The sequence below is a fragment of the Ictalurus punctatus genome, unplaced genomic scaffold, assembly GCF_001660625.3.
Source record: "Ictalurus punctatus breed USDA103 unplaced genomic scaffold, Coco_2.0 Super-Scaffold_100058, whole genome shotgun sequence".
NCBI lineage: Eukaryota > Metazoa > Chordata > Actinopteri > Siluriformes > Ictaluridae > Ictalurus > Ictalurus punctatus.
The window spans coordinates 651,508-658,348 of NW_026521089.1; the positions used below are offsets into that span (position 1 = coordinate 651,508).

General features: G+C 39.1%; 1 pseudogene; it reads left to right on the top strand.

The window, feature by feature from the left end:
• Positions 1-1,678: 1,678 nt before the first annotated feature.
• LOC128630612 (piwi-like protein 1) lies at positions 1,679-6,813 on the top strand (annotated as a pseudogene).
• Positions 6,814-6,841: the final 28 nt, after the last annotated feature.

A 6,841-nucleotide genomic window follows, 5' to 3' on the forward strand; every position in this document is an offset into this window, starting at 1 on the left:
ATCTACCTACACTAAAAATGCGAAACATTTATTTATTTATATATACACTGCGTATACATACATACATATACATATATATATATATATATATATATATATATATATATATATATATATATATATATATATATATGTATGTGTGTGTGTGTGTGTCAGTGCGTATGTGTATGTGATTATAGCGAGTGTGTATGTGTGATTATAGTGTGTGATTATAGCAAGTGTGTATGTGTGTGTGATTATAGCGAGTGTGTGATTATAGCGAGTGCGTATGTGTATGTGATTATAGCGAGTGTGTATGTGTGATTATAGTGAGTGTGTGATTATAGCAAGTGTGTATGTGTGTGTGATTATAGTGTGTATGTTTGATTATAGTGAGTGAGTATGTGTGTGATCATAGGGAGTGTGTGATTATAGTGAGCGTGTATGTGTGATTATAGTGAGTGTGTGTGATCATAGTGTGTATGTGTGATTATAGTGAGTGTCTGATTATAGTGTGTATGTAATAAATAATACTACCAATAAAACTATAAATTATAAATAAAACTATAAATAATACCACCAAAACAATACTCCATAAATAAAAGAAAATAAAGAGATAATTAACTATATACTAGATATTCCTACTAGATTACTAAAGTCTCTCACTTATCCCAGAATTTTTAGATAGTTTATTAGGGGAGGTGCATTTTCCCAGATGTTTTCCCCAGCAAGTTCTCTAGTGTCATGTTTGGTTTTCCAATCTGCATCTCTAGCTCAGTTCTTAACTCCTCATGCCTTTTGCAGTCTAACAGAATGTGTTTTATCATCTCTTGTGTATTGCAGTGTGTGCAGAGTCCAGTTCTTGTATAGTTACTGAAAACTACTGCATATAGACACCTGTTTAACCTAATAGACCTATATAAGATATAACCCAGCACACCTATACTATAGCACTTGCATTGGAAACATACACTACCGTCAAACGTTTAGACTCATTCATCCTTTAACATCATGAGGGACCTTTCCACTCACACCAGACTGACCCCAGAACAGTGGGAGAACCGCCTCAACAGATTCATCAAGAACATGAGCAGGTACTGGATAAAAGCGACTGCATTATTAATTCAATTCTGCTTTTGTCTGTATAGCGCGTTTAACAGCGTACGATGTCACAGAGCAGCTTTACAGAAACTTATACATTCTTTACATTTAGAAATTTATCCTTAACGTGCAAGCCAGAGACAAATTTTTACAAAAGAAACATTTGTAGCATGCATATAAGGGATGTGTATTTACTCTACAGAGACTATCCCGGGCAACACGAGGCTGAACATATAGCGTGATGGTTTTTCTGATTATATCATTCTTAAGTTTAATACACAAGTTTAATAGTAATATACACTACCAATCAAAAGTTTGTGGACACCCGACTGGAATGTTTTTCATGATCTTAAAAGCCTTTTGATCTGAAGGTGTACGATTAAATGTTTGAAATGAACGTTATACCAATTTACACTGCTGAATCTTTCAGTGAATCTCTTCCAGGAATGCCAGTGTTCAGACTACACTCAGCACATGGGGTCTAAGCTTTGAGAACAAGCTGCTGAATCTGTCTGGAAGAGTTCTTCCTGCTGAGAGGATCCTACAGGGAGTGAGAGCAGTAAGGGGGACCGCAGAACACAGAGAACACAGAGAACACAGAGAACACAACTGTACACGACACGTGTCGCACTCTTGCTGTGTGTGTGTGTGTGTGTGTGTGTGTGTGTGTGTGTGTGTGTGTGAAGAGCTTCTCGACAGCTTTTCTTTCATTCATAGCGGAAGGCAGTGGTTACTGTGCGTAGTGTTTTATTTGAACCAGAGCCCTGTTGAGCAAGGATCATGTCTTAATTGCAGCATTAACACTTTTTATCCCCCCGCCATTTCATTTTTTTTCTGTGTGCAGGATGGAGTACGATGATCGACAGGAGGCTCTGCTGAGAGCTCTGCAGCAGAGAGTGGGGCAACAGGTTCAGATGGTGGGTCTCACACACTGGGTAGAATCAAGTGTGACCATGAAGTTTGTTTAGGATTCAAATATTAAAGTATTTTACTATGCTGAAAATGTTCAGGTCAGCATCCGTACTTTATAGGGGTTAAGGTATAGAAAATGTATTGTATTGCTTAGAAAAACCGTACATGTGACTAGTAATGTAACGACCGTTATATTCATTATTTGACTGAATAAGTAATGCACTCGCTGTCCATTTTATTAGAAACACCCTCACATTCATGGGGCAGCGGCACGATGCATAAAAAGAACTTGAGTTAACGTTCACGTCAAGCATCACAATGGGTGAAAATTGTGACCTCTGTGACCTTTACTGTGGCAAGGTTGTTTGTATTAGATGGGCAGGTTTGAGTATTTCAGAAATTGCTGATCTCCTGGGCTTTTCACACAGAACAGTCTGTAGAGAAAGGACTTTGATTTAAAAATAAATAAAATAAAGTGGCGCGAGAAGAAAAAACCCACATTACTATGGGTAAATAATATAGATGGCACTAGTGCTGCACAATTAATCGAATATCGATCGCGATTACGATTTTGACGGCCCACGATTAAATGAACATGATCGACTGCGATATTAATGTTTAAAGTTCGTCCTCCGCTAATAGAAAACTCAGCTGCAGATCAAATCAAGCACTTCCTACACTTATAGCCAATCACCATAGGGCAGCGCAGCGATGAGGTCATTTTGTAGTGCCAAAACCCAGAAACGGCATTAGCATTTTAGCCCTCGAGCTGCCAGGTTCGCTTCGAGCTCCAGCGCTTTGCATGAGGAGAAATCATGACATTAACACGCTATAAGGTGAGTTTAATTCAAACTTCTTTATTAAAAAATTCCTCACCAATCATAATCAAGAGTAGCAACTGTTCCGTCTGTAAACATACAGTACACTGCAGTTCTCCTTCACTAACTCTAATTCACTTCATTTAAACTCACGGTTGCCAGATATCACTAGAAAAGTCAACTCCAGTTTCCATGTTTTGATTTAATCCCCCCAAAACATTATCAGCAGACATGGACACTGTACTGGGGAACTGATCTAAAACTGATAAACAAAAATAAAACTACTAAAATGTAAAGACAGAAAATGTGCTTAGTTATAAATAAATCTTATATATATATATATATATATATATATATATATATATATATATATATATATATATATATTGGGCACACGGTGGCTTAGTGTTTAGCACGTTCGCCTCACACCACCAGGGTCGGGCTCGATTCCTGTGGCCCTGTGTGTGTGGAGTTTACATGTTCTCCCCGTGCTGCGAGGGTTTCCTCCGGGTACTCCGGTTAACTCCCCCAGTCCAAACACATGCATGGTAGGCTGATTGGCGTGTCTAAGGTGTCCGTAGTGTATGAGTGGGAGTGTGATTGTGCCCTGTGATGGACTGTCCAGGGTGTACCCCTCCTTGTACCCGATGTTCCCTGGGATAGGCTCCAGGTTGGTTGGATGGATGGATATATATTATTATAATAACTTCATTAAATATAAATGAAATGAGAAATGAAATAATGTTTAATTACTATGGGTTGCATTTAATATCAATTTGACATTAAGCTTAGTTCGCTATTTCATTGAAAGCTATTAGCCTTTTTCCTATTATGGATCAGTTTTGTGTTAGTCTACTTTTAATTAGGACTCTTTATTGTTTTTAATATATCTAAAAATAAATATTTTATGTTTGTTTATTTATCAATTAACCAACAGTATCTCATTGCTATTATTTTAATTCAGTTAACAGTGACCATGAGCAGAGAGCTTACATTTAACTGTTTATGATAGACTGTATGATTAAAGTTTAAATAAAAAAAGATTGGTATCTGGACCGGTTTCGTCTATAAAAATCCTGATCGGAGCGTCCCTAATGAACACCATTAAACTAAAGCGCTTTGCATCTGACTGGTAAATGAACTCACCCAATCACATCCTATATGAGATTATTCAGATATCTACACAATACACACAGAGCGGTTCGAGAACTGACTCCAGCCCAGAACCATGACAGTGGAAATGTCTAATAGTGTAGCTTTAAATATATTTAAGAGGAGCACACTCCAAACAGGTTAACGGTTGTTTTGTGCATACAGTCTGTAAAATGAACTGAAAATATTAGAGTTAGTTTATCAGAAGGTAAATTAATGTGTCATGGCTCACACGATGTTCCTAAATTCTGTCATAATTGACCAGCTCAAGTTTTCTCATGCCGACTTGTGTGTTGTATTGTGGCATGAGAGAACTTAATAAATGTGAAAGTGCAATAAAAAATATGATATCACTAAGATCAATGAATAATCGTGATAATCGAGATCTCAGTATTAATCTAAATAATCGGGATTATCATTTTGGCCATAATCGTGCATCCCTAGGTGGCACTGATCCAGGACCTGATAGCAGCAAAAACACGGTGGATCAGCCATCAGAGATAACAGAAATCACATCATATAACTGATGCATGTAAAAGAGACGTGACTGTTCTTTTGCTAGGATTGAATTCGTTATATTCATACTTTATGTATGGGTTTTTGTATGAAAGTTTAATGGTAAACGAGTGCTTCAGTTAAAATAATGAGCGTTGTAGATGTTAAAGAAAACAATATCGGATGGGTATCGGATCATGACACTTCTAGTAGATAAGTCAAATGAAACTGTTTTTATTTACTTAATTAATTTTTAAATTGAATGTTTAAGGATATTGCTGTTTGATTTTCTTTGTTAAAGTCGTTTCACCTTTTGTGATGTGACACGCAGTGTAGTGCAACTGCTTCTATGTGATTTTTGTCACAGTATATCCTTTTATGGGTCTAAGCATACGGCATAAGATAATTTCAGATTTACAGCCTCAGTCTACAGATTACCATTACTTCTTGTTCTGAAGCACTCACTTTAAATCATGTGTGTAAGGTGGTTGTGATCCTGTTAGCCAACCGTAAGGATAAATACGATTGCGTGAAGAAGTACCTGTGTGTGGACTGTCCCACTCCAAGCCAGTGTGTGGTGGCTCGCACCCTCAGCAGACCTCAGACCCTCATGACCATAGCCACAAAGATCTCCTTGCAGATGAGCTGCAAGATGGAAGGAGAGCCGTGGAGCGTCGAGATCCCGGTACGGTTCTGTTCTTCAAGCACTGGGAGTTTTTCAAGTAACTGAAATATATCCGGCATTGGGATTTCAACTACAACCAAAATCATCACTTAAAAGCATATCTGATCTTGTAACTGATCAACAGTGGCACCTCCTAACCCTGATGTTATTCTATTAAAACATTGTTTTAGTGACTTCTCCTGCTCTTTCAGTTGAAGCACCTGATGATGTTGGTATCGACTGCTACCATGACAGTGCCGCAGGAAAGAGATCCATCGGTGCACTGGTGGCCAGCCTCAACCCGGGCATGTCCAGGTACTTAAAGCATGACTTGTGTGGACTCTGTAAACAGCTTTAAGAAGGGTTGTGTTTAATGAACTAGATTTTAGATTTGAACTTTTCCACCAGTCTTCAGAAGAGAGGGCATTACCCTTTGTGGTTCATCGTAACTTTAGGAGAGAGAAAAAGTACAATATCGTTCTTTTAAAATGATTAAAAATGGTTCTCTTAATCTCACACACTGTTCTCTGTATTTCCATTTCCTTCCGGTTGAAGGACAGAATCACAATTTTTTAGTCTTGAATCCTCTGAACGTTGTTTTCCTCGCTGCTACCGCCACCTTCATCTTCCTCATAAAGGGTCTGGGCCATGCTCTGTATGCTATGTGCTCTGTATGCTATGTGCCACTGCTCTGTAACCATGAGAGCACCGTCCTTCTCTCAGGTGGTTTTCAAAGTGTGCAGGGTATGAAATGCACTCTGGGAGGAACATCATGCTCACAAATGACCTCGTTACACTGCAGTCTCTTTGAATTCCGACTTTACACTCAGGATGAAATACTCACGCTGCAGTCTGATGGAACGTTGGAGAAAAAGCGAGCAATTTTAGAATTGTCGCTTCATTTAAGAAGTGCATTAAGACATGGCTTTTTGTTTTGATTTCTTTTCCTCAGCTGCGCTGAAGGCCTACTTCAAATACAACGAATGTTTGCCGTCACGCATCGTGGTGTGGGCGACGGCGTGCTGCTGAGCGTAGTCGACTACAAAGTGCCTCAGTTCACGCAGTCCATCAAGGCCATGGGTGAAGATTACGCGTCTTTCTGATCGCAGCTTCAGGTTGCGTTCGGTGTGTTTTAAACGCTGATGGCTTGATTTGTCAGGTACAACTTCTTCCACGTGAGTCACAAAGCGCGCTTCGGCAGTGTGGCCCCCACTCACTACAACATGGTGTACGACAGCAGTGTCCTCAAACCAGACCACATGCAGAGACTCACCTACAAACTCTGCCACATGTATTACAACTGGCAGGTAAAAGCCACACACACACACACACACACACACACACACACGTGTTCATACAAGCCCGCTTTCTACACAACCCCAGATCATGCTGATTGATGATGTAAGGATTGAGGATGTGGTCATTTTCTTTAATCGCACATCTATCATTAGAGAATCCGCATCGTGTGATCAAAAACGGAGAATGCGCATGAATTTGTTATAGAATTTGTCCAAGATTTTATTGGGAATGTTTCGTACAGTGTTGACGATCTAAATAGCTTAATTTAGCTTAAAACCATGTAATTGCAGGGTTAAAGATACGAGCTATACGAGATCAAGCCTGCGATCGGAGCGTCCGTATACTCGATGTTTACAAAACCGCAAGAACGGAAGCGAAATGCTATCAAACAAGTCAGAGTTAATGTATTGTTCTGATGGCT